At 41.7% G+C, this 14,128-nt stretch overlaps 1 protein-coding gene across 2 annotated transcripts in view; it reads left to right on the top strand.

Moving 5' to 3' along the window:
• Nucleotides 1–2,326: 2,326 nt before the first annotated feature.
• Nucleotides 2,327–14,128, top strand: part of TMCC1 (transmembrane and coiled-coil domain family 1) — a 221,290-nt gene continuing 209,488 nt past the window's right edge. The window contains exon 1 of one of the 2 annotated variants that reach the window (XM_089919767.1): nucleotides 2,327–2,443. The gene's annotated coding sequence lies outside the window, so the exon portion shown is untranslated. The other variant, XM_089919768.1, reaches the window with a different exon arrangement.

The following is a 14,128-nucleotide window of genomic DNA, read 5'->3' as shown; positions in this document are numbered from 1 at the left end:
TATCACCCAAGAAGTTTGCATCCTGTTTTGTTTTTTAATTTATTTTATTTATTTACTTTTGGCTGTGTTGGGTCTTCGTTGCTGCGTGCAGGCTTTCTCTAGTTGCAGCAAGAGCAGGTGCTACTCTTCATTGCGTTGTGCGGGCTTCTCATTGCAGTGGCATCTCTTGCTGCAGAGCACGGGCTCTAGCTGTGCAGGCTTCAGTAGTTGTGGCATGAGAGCTCAGTAGTTGTGGCACACGGGCTTAGTTGCTCCGTGGCATGTGGGACCTTCCCGGACCAGGGCTCGAACCTGTGTCCCCTGTGTTGGCAGGCGGAGTTTTAACCACTGCACCACCAGGAAAGCGCTGCATCCTCTTTTGTGGAAAGCGTTATATGTGTTTTGGTTGTATGCAGGTTAGTTGTGTCGTGTTAGGTGGAAGTATGACTTTGTTATTATCTTTATTTGGAGCTTAAGTATAGTTAAGGATATGTGTAGGAATGTGGTTGCTGGGTCACCAGTCTTTTTAATTCTAGCTACTGTAATGAGGGTGTAGAGGCATCTCCTTGTGGTTTTAGTTTGCAAATCCCTGGATGACAAAAGATACTGAATGTCTTTTTGTTGCTTATTGGCCACTTAAAGAAAATATTTATTTAGGCTGCGCCGGGTCTTAGTTGCAGCATGTGGGATCTTCATTGCGGCACGTGGGCTTCTTAGTTGCAGCATGTGGACTCTTACTTGCGGCATGCATGTTGGATCTAGTTCACCGACCAGGATCAAACCCAGGTCCTCTGCATTGCGAGCTTGGAGTCTTACCCACTGGACCACCAGGGAAGTCCCTTACTTGCCATTTTTATATCTTCTTCAGTGAAGTGTTTATTAAAATCTTTTGCCCATTGTTTTTTGGGTTGTCTTACTATTCACTTATAAGAGTTCTTTATATATTCTGGATTCAAGTTTTTTGTCAAATATATTGTACTCCAAATCCCCCCTGCCATCTATGGCTTGCCTTTTCATTTTCTTTATGGTGTCTTTCAAAGAACAAAAGTTTAAAATTTTGATTAAGTTCAACTTATGAATCATTTCTTTTATGGTTCATGCTTTCTGTGTCCTAAGAAATCTTTGCCTATGTCAAAATCACATAGACTTTTTTCTGTATGTTTTTTTCTAGAAATTTACTTAATAGTTTTAGCTTTTACGTTTATCATCCATTCTGAGTTACTTTCCTCAACGGCCTTCTTCAAGAGCTCCTGAGATCTACAGATGCATCCCTACCAACCTCAAATCTAACAGTCAACCTTGCCACCTCCTTGGCCTCAATCTTAATCAATCTATCAAGTCCTGTTCATTATACTCCCTAAAAAGGACTCTTCTCTACCACCAGTCTACCTTGCTTTGGCTGTTAAGGCAGCCTCCTAACTGGTCCCCTGCCCCGACTCACACTCCACTCCACATTCAGTGCCCCATTCCGGCCACGCCAAGCTCTCATCCCCTGGACATAATTAAGTCCCTCCAAGTCAACCTTCAGATTCCAGCCGGAAAATCCTTGCCTGAATCAATCTCCTTCCTTCCTCCCCCTAATACAGGCTCTCTTAGCACCATGCACCTCTCAGAAGAGATTTTACTATTTGCAAATTTTAATTTTTTTGTGATTCTCCCTTTAACGTTTTCCTTCTCCACGGGTTCTAACTTCATGACTCTTTATCCCCACGTTGTACTTCCAGTAACTCATACAGGGCCTAGCACACGGAAGGAGCCTCAATACATAAGCGAAGAACGAATATATGAATTAGGAAAATGCAGTAATAAAGGGGTAGGCTGATGGCTGCTTGTGTTCCCATGAGTGGTAAAAGCGGACGTGAAATAGTAATAAGCCCCTGCCAGCAGCGGCCGAAAACCTGCTGGATCCGAGGAGGAAAGAAGGCCTTACGATTGAAGGTAAGCAGAACAGGTGAGGGACCCGGAGCGGCGGTCAGAAATCCGCTCACACCTGAGCTGCCGTGGCCCTTCGCTCTCAGAAATCGGGGCCAGGCCAGAGGAACTCGGTTCCCAGAGCTTTAGGCGGTGAAGAGCTAACCTGCAGCTAAACAGCCCAGGGGCCCGGGACCGCGTGGGTGGGCGGGGCCACGTCTTTCGGGGCCGTGCCCCCCCTGCAGCGTGCGCGCGCCCGCCGCCGCCTCGCGCGTGCGCCGCCTGCCGGGGGCGGAGGTTGTGGGTGGTGGCGGCGGGCGCGCGCGCGCTCTCGCCTCCTCGCGCCGGTTCGCGCTCCCGTGCTGGGACTGAGGCGGCTGTGGCGACTGCGGCGGCTGCGGAGGCGGCGGCTGAGGCGGCGCGGGGGGAGGGCCGGGAGGGGGGTGGTTGGGGGGGGATGGACCGGGCTCGGCGGCCGCAGCGGCAGGAGCCGGTGCTTGAGCGCGAGCGACGGCGCTGGCGGAGACGCCGGCTGCTCCTCCCCTCCCCGCCGGTGAGTGAGTGCCCCCGCCTCCGACGCTGGCGGCGGCCGCGGCCCCTCACGGCCCCTGTGGCCCGGGAGGGGAGAGTTGTGAGGGGAGCGTGGCCGGGCGGCGCCGCCGACGCGGCCCGGGCCTCCCGCTCGCGGCCTGGCGCGGGTGGGACCCTTGGTCGCCACCGTTCGGGGCTGAAGCCCTGGGCCTAGGGCTCGACCCCCAGCATCCCTCCGGGCCTCTTTCCTCTCCTGGCCCGTTCCGCTGTCATTTTGACCCTGGGGTTTCTCTCCCCTCCCCTTCGCCTCGCCCCCTTCCCAGCACCCCATCCAGGGCCGCGGGGAGGGAGGGACGTGTGAGGAGGTGGGCCGAGGCCCGAAGGACTGTCTGGAAGCTGGCTCTAGGGGGTCGGGGATCCTACGAGCCCTCGCCTGCCCTGGCGTCCCTAGAAGTTGGCCACTGGGGCTTAGCCGTTGCCACCTGAAAGCAGTTTTGCACCTTTTGTTTTGATTTTGAACTTGTCGTTTGAGGGGAGGAGGGAGCCGGCAGTTCTGGGAACGGGGAGAATTGGTGGTGCGCGGTGGCCTGCGAGTCTGGGCTGGCTGGGCTTGGTCCCAGGTGCCTTTTATTAACCCTTTTAGGAAGGGAAGAGGGGCTCAGTGAGTTGCACCTTCTCTAAAGGGCCAGAGATCCATTTATAGCTTGCAGACCCCAGCTTTTTCAGCTTAAGCAAAGGTATGTGTAGTGTTTGTCCAGGGGTTGGTTTGGTTCATCCCTAACATTGATGGTGAACATCCCCCAGGTGAATCTGCAGTAGTTTCTTGAAGCAGCCCACTTAAACTGTTGGCTGATTTCCCCCCTCTTCTTTGGGGACACTTTACACATTAGTCTTGGTAGATCTTAGCCAGTGCTTTTGCAGGCAGCCTTTTCATCCTGACTTGTCATAGAGGAAAGGAAGATGAACACACACTTGTCTTAATCCAAAATGGTTGCTGTTAAGTCTGACATACTTATCAGAGGTACCTGTACCATAAGCATCTCTATGAAAGGTCTGAATTCCTAAATTAAAAAGCAGTTAGCTGCTTTAGAATAAAGCAAAACTTTGATTTGTTTATGCCGTCTGACCAGTATCTTACATTTGGAAGTTATTGACTAAACCAAATCCTTGTCTTTGAAGTACCTGTGTATAGAAATTGTTGCAAAGCCTGGAAGGAGAGAACCTTATGAAAATGTTAATGTGTTAATGACAAGATTCCTCCAGGAGGTAGATACATTTTTTTCTCCACTTGTATTAGAAGAGTAAGACTCGGATTATGAGTAGGTGGTAGTTTTACTAGTGTGTAACAAATGATGCTTATGGGTGGGATTTTAATGGAACAATACCTTGTCCTCTACCGACAGAGTTGACTTGTATTTTTTTTGAAATCACACACCCACTCGCTGGCTAGTATAGAAAGATTATAAAGCTGCTTCTGGTCTGTGGGCGGTAACCTTTTAATTTCTGAAGAGTTTTCAGCTGCTTACAGAATAGATTGATGATCAGCAGCATAGGAAGGATTCAGATATTAAAAATTCATTAGCACGTGATCTAGATCTATTAAAATTATGAGTACTTATTAAGATTTGGCATGGTGTGGCTGCTGTGTACCAGGTATAGGAAATGAGATTTCTCAGAGTATTTGCATCTTATGATAAACAGAAGCACAGTCAGCTGACAGTGTTGTGACACCTTACAGTAGTTGAGAGAATCTTTTATGAGCACAAAAAACCTGTACAATTTGATGAAGAAACCCAATAACCTGGACTAATTGATGACCACCATTGCTTTAAGCTCTTTGCTCCCCTCTACTGGAATATTTCCCCTTTTCTTTTGCCTGTCATATATATACAAAACCTATAATGGCTGAAGGCTTAAGTTTGAACTCCTCAGAGTGGTATTTATGGATCACTCATTAATTTATCAGTCAAGTATTTGTTGAGCCCTTATTTTGTTCCAGGATTTTTTTCTGGGTAAGTACTGAGCAACAGTGGGGGGCAGAGTCCCTGCCCTCATGGAGCTTTATTCTGTGTGTGTGAGAATGAGGATAGCAAATAAGCAAATAGAGATAATTTCAGGTAATGCTACAAATCAGTGATTAGCAAACTTTTTCTGTAAAAGACCAGAAACTAAATATTTTAGGCTTTATGGGCCATACAGTCTCTGTTGCAGCTACTCAACTGTCTTGTTTTAGTGCAAAAGCAGCCACAGGCAGTACAGTACATGAACGAGTGTGTCTGTGTTCTCATTAAACTTTGGACGTTGAAATTTTAATTTCATACAATTTTCCCATGTCACAAAATGTTTGAATTCTGCTTTTTGATTTTTTTTCAACCATTTAAAAATGTAAAAACCATTCTTAGCTCATAGGCCATACAGAAACATGGGGCAAGCTGGATTTGGCCTGTGGTCTGGCCCTTTAAAGAAAAAGTTTGCTGACTCCTAATGGGAACCATGAAGAAAATAAAACAAGCTGATGTGACAAGTGAGTGACTGGTGGGGGTGGTGGGGAGGCCTCAATGAGGAGAAGATGTTTGAGCTGTGGCCTAAGAGATGGAAGAGCTTTCCTGGCAGATGAAATAGCAAATACAGGCATCTGCTGATGGAAATGAGCTTCTGTGTTTCCCCAGCATTGGGCTTTTCCACATACCATGTCATTCTTGCCTTGGTGTCTTTCTTCATTTTGTTGTTCTCAGCTAGATTGCCCACCTGTCAGGTTTTAAAAGTCTCCCCATTATAGAATCTAAGATTTGGAAGAGATTTTAGCTTCTTACCCAATTGCTCTCTTCTCAAATGTTCTCAGTGATTTTTCAGCCTCTGTTTGAACACCCTTGATGACAGAAAATTCATTACTTTGAGGTAGCCCGTGCCATTTTTAGATAGCTCTGATTGTTGTTAGAATGTTCTTCTTCATGTTGCAGTAGGAGTCAGCCTCTCTACCTCCTTTCCCTGATGCTGCCTTACAGTGCCCATGGAATAAGCCTGAGATGGGGCTGCACCTCATCCACAGGATTTGGCTCTAAAGTCAGTGCTTGAGACAAAAATTACATAAGATGAAAACTGTACTTGAAAATCCCTTAAATTGTTTAAAAAGCGTAGTGTGCATGTTTTTGCATTTATAATTATTTAGTTCTTAAGCATTTTACAGACTGAGAGCCACTAAGCTTGACTGAAGGAAGGAGCAAGAGGGAGAAAATTATGTAGATATGTAGGCCTTCAAAAAAAATTTTGCCTTTTAAGAGCTATCAAATGCTTATCAGAGAGTGGGGGGTGGTGGAGAATTTTAATGTGTTCCTGCTTTCTTGCAGGATTAATTTTACTGTATTTGTACATTGAGGCTGTTAATGTATAAATACAAAACATTAATAAATGTTTATCGATATGTTATGAATATTAAATGAGATAATATGTATGGAAGCACCTGGCACATGGTAAGTGGTCAATAAATGTTTGCAGGATTTGAATCTAAGTTTCTGCTTCATTGGGTTCACATGCACACTGTCCTCTGAAAGTTGTAGAGAAGAACTTGGCCACCTGCTTCCTGTCTTTCCAAATTGGCATTTCCTGTTGTGGCTCTGTAGAGCAGCTGTCACTCTCTTTGTCCTTGAGTGTTGGTCACATTTTACCAGAGGTCAGCTAGTAAGTTAAATGGGCATATGATGTAACTCTGTTAGTTCTGTTACATGACCCTTGAAGTATTTGAACACTGCTCTTATGCCTCTTATTTAAGTCTTCACTTTTCAGGGCTAAATACTTTCATTTCTTTTAGTTTTTCCTTGCTTCTTCACCCTTCTGTTTCTTGTAAGTGTACCAATTTATCATCGTTCTTTTTTACTTTGGTACCCTGAAGTACATTTTAAGGTACAAACTTAAGTTTTACCTCCTTGATGAAGTTTTCCCTTACACTTGTAGACCTTCTCCATATTCCTAAATACTTTTATCTGTATTTCTCAATTTAATATTTTCTTACTTTTGTATTTTATACTTCTTTCATGAGCATGTATCTTACCTCACAATGAGACAACAAGCTTCTTGAAGGCCAAGACCATGTATAAATGTTTACAACTTTATAGAAATAAACTTTAAAAATAAATGTTTTAGGGGCTTCCCTGGTGGCGCAGTGGTTGAGAGTCCGCTTGCCGATGCAGGGGAGACGGGTTCGTGCCCCGGTCCGGGAGGATCCCACATGCCGCGGAGCGGCTGGGCCTGTGAGCCATGGCCGCTGAGCCTGCACGTCCGGAGCCTGTGCTCCCCAACGGGAGAGGCCACAACAGTGAGAGGCCCGCGTACCGCAAAAAAAATTAAAAAATAAAAAATAATAAATGTTTTATTTAGAGCAGTGTTAGATTTAGTGAATTATTGTAGAGATAGTACAGAGAGTTCCTGTCTATCCCACACCCGGTTTCCCACACCCAATTATTAACATCTTACATTAGTGTGTTACATATGTCACAATTAATCAATATTGATGCATTGTTACTAAGTCTATACTTTATTCAGAGTTCCACAGTTTTTTCTTTAATGTCCTTTTTTGTGTTCCAGGATCCCATTCAGCATGCCACATTACATTTAATAGTCATGTCTCCTTAGCTTCTCTTGGTTGAGGCAATATATCAGACTTTCCTTGTTTTTAATGACCTTGGCAATTTTGAAGATAACTGATCAGGTATTTTTGTAGAATGTCTTTCAATTGGACATTTGTCTGATGTTTTTCTAATGGTTAGACTGATGTAATATGATTTTGGAAGGAAGACCACAGAGGTAAAGTGCCATTCTCATCACATATCAAGAGTACATATGACTTATCAGTGTTACTGTTAACCTTCATCACTTAACTTGTGCTAGTGTTTGTTTTCTCCACTGTAAAGCTACCCTTTTGTGCCTTCCCTTCTATACTATACTCTGGAAGAAAGTCACTATGCATAGCCCACACTTGGTGAATGATGAGTTATGCTCTACCTCCTTAAAGGTAGAGTATCTACATCAATATCATTGCTCAAATTGTCCAGCTTTGGCCACTGGGAGCCCTTTCAGTTGGCTCCTGTATCCCTCCCCTTTGTGTGTGAATAATTTCTTTTTGGCAACATAAAATGCTTCAGGCTCATCTTTTATATGTCATTCCTCAGTCGTACAGTCATTTTTCTAAGGAGCTCTAGTTCCTTGTGTTGGAAAGTGGTATTTGAAACCAAGATTTGTGTGCTAGATGTGCTGGTTGCTACCAGAGTGTTGTTGCTTCTAGGCAGCCTGAGTGACAGAGCAAGGAGATGGGTGTATATATTAAGCTGTGTATATACACATATCTATAAATATTTCTGTATGTAGCCCTTTGTCTATTAAGCTAAACATGAATTCATACTGATATTTCCAACGCTAATTCCTTACCACATGGATCATTGTAACCTCTTCCACTCCACCAGTGAGAAACCTGGCTCCCACCCTCTGGCATCCATTTACTTAATTCTTCAGTTCCAGTATTCACGTGAAGTGGTTTGAGAATTGTTAATCTGTCCCCCTGTGGGAAAACACTTTATCAACTAGAGTACAGTGCTTATGGATAGTTCCTTTTGCCTTTAGACTGATAGACTCCACTTATTTCCAGCATTACTTAGGGGTCAGCACCTTATTCCTCCACCCCCAAATAAGGTTGTTTCATATGTGTAATAGATTTAGATTGTTTTATTGCATTCTGCATTCCATGCTGAGATCTCTTTATCTCTCAAATGATTGTTTCAAAATTTGCACACATTAAGGTTTATTCTTTGTGCTTTAAAGTTCTGTGGGTTTTGACAAACTTTAAATATCTTATATTCACCATTACAGTGTCATATAGAGTAGTTTCAGTGCTCTAAAAAACTTGTGCCTCACCTATCCCCCCTCACCAGCCCCTGACAACCAGTGATCCGTGTACTGTCTCTATTCTTTTCTAGAATGTAAGTATATTAAATTTTAAAAAAGTGTTTTTGAAAGATTTTTATGAACACAGCATTTTGTTAAGTAGTGAGAGATACAGGTACTAGATAACTAACACTTAGAAAATACTTCTTTTTTCCTACTGAGGTAAAATTCACGTAACATAAAATTCATCATTTTCACCATTTAAAATGTGTGGTTCAGAGGCTTTTAGTACATTCACAATGTTGTGCAGCCACCACCACCACTGTCTAGATTCAGAGTATTTTCATCATCCCAAAATGAAACCTCGTATCCGTTAAGCAGTTCCTTTCCTCATCCTCTGGCAATCACTAGTCTGATTTTTGTCCCTATTGGTTTGTCTGTTCTGTACATTTCATTTAAATGAAATCATATAGCCTTTTGTTTCTGGCTTCTTTTACTTAATTTTTAAAAAATTTATTTATTTTTACTATTTATTTTTTGTTGGCTGCGTTGGGTCTTCGTTCCTGTGCACGGGCTCCTCATGGCGGTGGCTTCTCTTGCTGCAGAGCGCGGGCTCTAGACGCGCGGGCTGTAGAGCGCAGGCTCAGTAGTTGTGGTGCACGGGCTTAGTTGCACCGCGGCATGCGGGATCTTCCCGGACCGGGGATCAAACCCATGTCCCCTGCATTGACAGGCGGATTCTTAACCACTGCGCCAACAGGGAAGCCCTCTTTTACGTAATGTTTTTAAGGTTCATCTATGTTGTAGCATGTTTCAGTACTTAATGTCTTTCTTATGGCTGAATAATAATTCATTGTATGGATAGATCACATTTTGTTGAATCATTCATCAGTGATGGACATTTGCATTGTTTTCACTTTTTGGCAATTATGAATAATGCTCTTATGAACATTCGTGTATAAGTTTTTGTTTGAACATACGTTTTAAATTCTCTTGGGTTTATAACTAATAATATTTCTTTTGATAAATTTTATTTTTTTATTAAGAGGATAGTTACCTGATGGCTTACTTGGAGTAAAGTGCTGAAAGAATGCTGCTTTCTCTTGGCATGATATTCATTATGAAATCACATAATTTTCCTTTTGTCTTTACAGAGTAAAGAATGTTGGTCCAGATAGGGTAACAGCAGTAGCTTTCCCCTAGAATTCTGTTAGAGGAATATCCTGAATTATGTTGTGTACCATTTAGTCTTTCTGAGAGTGAGATTCACTCACTGTGAAGTTGGATTATAAGATCTGCCTGTGGTCTCAAGGAATCTGAGTGTATGAATTGTGTTTAACATTTTGTATTCAGAGGGATAGTAGGCAAGATTCCCATTCTGTAGCCTGTTTGGCATCAGTGATTTTACAGAGGTTTTATTCTTACTAACCACATTCCCTCTGAGGTTTGGACTATAATAGAGTGGCATTAAATATTAGTGTTTTCTTTTTCCTATTTCAGCACCCAACCCTGAAGCTTTGTTTTGCTGTTACTGCTTTGACACCTTTGCTTTGATAAATTCATTTTCCTCAAGAAGACTTGGCAAATGTTTTCTTCTTTTGCCAATTTGGGGTAACCTGACCAATTTATTGAAAGCTAATATTGTTTTTCAGACTTCTTGAAAGCAAGGAACATTCTTTGCTGTCTTTGTAGCTTCTCTCAAGTGACTCTGGGGTTCCCTGGAGATGATGGAAAATAGATAAATTATATATTAACTGCCATCATACTTTATTCCAGGGAACTGTCTGTAGGCAGGCCCTTTAAAAGGGTTTGTGTAATAGATCACTGGACTGGAACCAAGAATATTTTAATTTCACTTCTCTAAAAGACTCACTATTACTGGACAAATAACTTGTACCTTGGGGTTTCTTTTTATAAAAAAGATAATATTGACTCTGTAATTTACAGAAATGTGTGATGGGAAATGAGTTCGGTTAATCAAGGTACTTTATTTTGGAAGACAGGCATTTTGGAAGATACGTGTATTATGATATGTGTATCTTGTTAGTGTTAACCCTAACCCTTTATTTTAATAATGTAGGTGAATCTGCTATCTCATTGTAATTAAAGCCTTTGTCAAGTACTGTATGTGTATTCTATTTACCATTTCTAGTGCTCTTCATTTTTCTTTGTAGTTATAGATTTCTACATGGTACATTTTCCTTCTGAAAGACGGACTTCTTTTAACATTTCTTGTGGTGCAGATTTGCTGGCAATGAATCCTTTCATGGATTTTTGTATGTCTGAAGAAGTCTTTAATTTGCCTTGATTTATAGAGGCTGTTTTCGCTGGATATAGAATTCTTGGCTGGCAGTCTTGTTTGTTTGTTTTTTGTTTCAGTACTTGAGAGATGTTGCTTCACTGTCTTCTGGCCTGCATTCTTTCCAATAAGAAGTTGGCTGTCATTCTTTATCCCTGTGTACATAATGTGCGATTGTTTTCTTCTGGCTACCTTTCATTCTTCTTTCAATTTTTAAAACTTCTGGTATAACATAAAATTACCATAACATAAAATTTACCATCTTAATCATCTTAAGTACTGTTCAGTGGTATTAAGTACATTTATATCATTTTGTGAACATTATAGCCATCTATCTCCAGAACGCTTTTCATCTTGCAGAACTGAAATGCTATACCTATTAAACAATAACTCCCCATTCCCCCCTCCCTCCAGCCCCTGGCAACTGCCAATCTACTTTCTGTCTTTATGATTTTGAGTACTCTTAGTACTTCATATAAGTGGAATCATATAGTATTTGTCCTTTTGTGACTGGCTTGTTTCATTTAGCATAATGTTGTCAAAGTTCATGCATGTTGTAGCATATGTTGGAATTTCCTTCCTTTTTTAAGACCAAATAATATTCCATTGTAGGTATACACCACTTTTAGCTTATCCATTCATCTGTTGTTTTCACTTGGGTTGTTTTGTTTGTTTGTTTTGTTTTCACTTGGATTGTTCTTTGTTTTGTTTTCACTTGGCTTGTTTTTATGTTTTAGCTATTGTGCTTCATGCTGCTGTGAACAGAGATGTACAGATATCTATTTCAGATCTTGCTTTTAATTCTCTTGAGTTTATACCCAGAAGTGGAATTGCTGGATCATATGGTAATGCTGTGTTTAAATTTTGAAGAATTGCCATACTGTTTTCCATAGCGGCTGTGGAAAGGTGGAATGTTTTACATTCCCACCAACAGTGCATAGGGTCCCAGTTTCTCCACATCCTTGCCAACATTGTTATTTTCTGTTTTTGTTTGTTTGTTTGGTTTGTTTTGGGATAGTAGCCATCCTAATGAGTATGAGGTGGTATCTCATTGTGGTTTTGATTTGTGTTTTCTTTTTTTTTTCTTTTGCGGTATGCAGGCCTCTCACCGTTGTGGCCTCTCCCGTTGTGGAGCACAGGCTCTGGACGTGCAGGCCCAGCGGCCATGGCTCACGGGCCTAGCCGCTCCACGGCATGTGGGACCTTCCCAGACCGGGGCACGAACCCGTGTCCCCTGCATCGGCAGGCGGACTTTCAACCACTGCGCCACCAGGGAAGCTCTGATTTGTGTTTTCTTGATAAGTTATGTTGAGCATCATTCATGTGCGAATTGGCCATTCATATATTTTTGGATAAATGTCTTTTTCAAGTCCTTTGCCCATTTTGAATTGGATTTTTTTTTATGATCATTGATTTGTAGGCGTTCTTTCTATATTCTGGGTATTAATTACTTATCAGATATATGATTTTCAAATGTTTTCTCCCATTTTGTATTCCTCTACCTGCTTTTAATATTTTTTCCCCTGTATCTCTGATTTTAAGCATTTTGACTTTGGTTATTCCTTGTTGGAATTTTCATTTCCTTCATGTTTCTTGTGCTTGGTGTTTATTGAGCTTCTTGGCTCTGTGGGTATATGGTCTTCATCAAATTTGGCAAATTTTTGTATATTATTTTTTCAAACTTCCTCCACTCCCATACACACCCAAGATTCTAATTATACATATATTATTAGGCTCCTTGAGTTTGTCCCATAGGTCACTGATGCTCTGCTCTTTTTCTGTCTTCTTGTATTCCAGGTTTCATTTTGGATAGTTGCTGTTGTTATGTCTTTACATTCACTAATCCTTTCTAATGCATTGTCCCTATCTTCTGTTAATGCCATTCAATGTACAGTTGACCCTTGAGCAGTGCAGGAGTTAATCCACATATAATTTATAGTTGGCCCTCTGTATCTAAGGTTCCTGTGCATCCTCGGATTTGACCAGCCGTGAACTGCGTAGTACTGTAATATTTACCATCAAAAAATATCCATGTATGAGTGGACCTGTACAGTTGAAATCCATGTTGGTCAAGGGTCAATTGTATTTCATTTCCGCCTTCTATATATTCTATAATTTGTAGTGTGATAGAAATGTGGTGATATGGCAGGTATTAGGAAACACTACCTTAATTTGCTGCCAAAATATAACAAATTCTGTAAGATACCTAACAGGGGTACACAAAATCACCCTATGTGTTAAATTAACTTTGATGTCCCTCAGTTTCCACATTAACTTTGCTTTTCTGTGAGACCTAAATATGTATTTTTTGCATGATTATTCTGTATTTTTTGCTGACATAGACATCTGCATTGGTAGTTCTACAGTATTTGTTTTATAAGGCACTAGAGTGCTTTGGTGTTTTTGGCAATATTATTTGCCTATGTTTGGTTGTATGATATGACTATCATCTTGCAATAAAAAACATGAAATAGATTTCTATATTTTCTTTATTGCTTATTTATTATTAATCAGAGAGCTGGATTGCTGCTGTCATTGATAACCCCAGTCTGACTGGGCTAGGTCACTTGTGTTACCTCCATGTGATCTTCTGATGTTCACTATATCAACCTGAAAAATGTTGCAGAGTAACAACTGGTAATTGTTTGCTAGCCAGACGTTTGCATTCAGTAGTATTTTTTTCTCTTCTAGCTCCTCTGTTCCAACAGGTATTACTCTCTTTTGAGAGTAATAGACTCTTAAGACTCTCTTCTAGCTCCTCTGTTCCAGCAGGTATTACTCTCTTTACTCGACAGCACTTTATTAAGATGCTGACAGTTGGTGAACAGCTGATCTTGAGCATAAGATTTAGAAGACAGTCTCCATCTTCCCAGATTAAATTTCTTATTATATGGATCTTCTACTTCTCTTTTTATTTATTTATTTATTTATTTATTTATTTATTTTTTGTGGTACACGGGCCTGTCACTGTTGTGGCCTCTCCCGTTGCGGAGCACAGGCTCCGGACGCGCAGGCTCAGCGGCCATGGCTCATGGGCCTAGCCGCTCCGCGGCATGTGGGCTCTTCCCGGACCGGGGCACGAACCCGTGTCCCCTGCATCGGCAGGCGGACTCTCAACCACTGCGCCACCAGGGAAGCCCTTCTCTGTCTTTTTTAAAAATAAATTTTTGGGAAACATTGGATTACAACTGTTGATCCTCATCTATGCAAAGAAAAGAAAGCCATTGTGCTGGGATTTTGAGGAGGTCTGTCTTTTTTCTTCTGTTGCAAAATTGCATCACTTAGGCACTCAGCAGTATGACATCATATTATAACGCTGACTCTTTCCCCAGTAGAACTCAGTTCTCATTTATTCCATCTTACTTTCTCCTATTCTTCCTTTTTTCTAGCAGTAATCATAGCTCAGTAATAACTTTATTTTTGTTTGGCTGCGCCGCGAGGCATGCGGGATCTTATTTCCTTGGGATTGAACCTTTGCCCCCTGCAGTGGAAGTACAGAGTCTTACACACTGGACCACCAGGGAAGTCCCAGGA

Source organism: Delphinapterus leucas, chromosome 10 (genome assembly GCF_059928025.1).
Source record: "Delphinapterus leucas isolate spDelLeu-1000000601 "Yukka" chromosome 10, BTC_Dleu_Yukka2, whole genome shotgun sequence".
NCBI lineage: Eukaryota > Metazoa > Chordata > Mammalia > Artiodactyla > Monodontidae > Delphinapterus > Delphinapterus leucas.
This window is presented reverse-complemented; position numbering and strand designations above follow the sequence as displayed.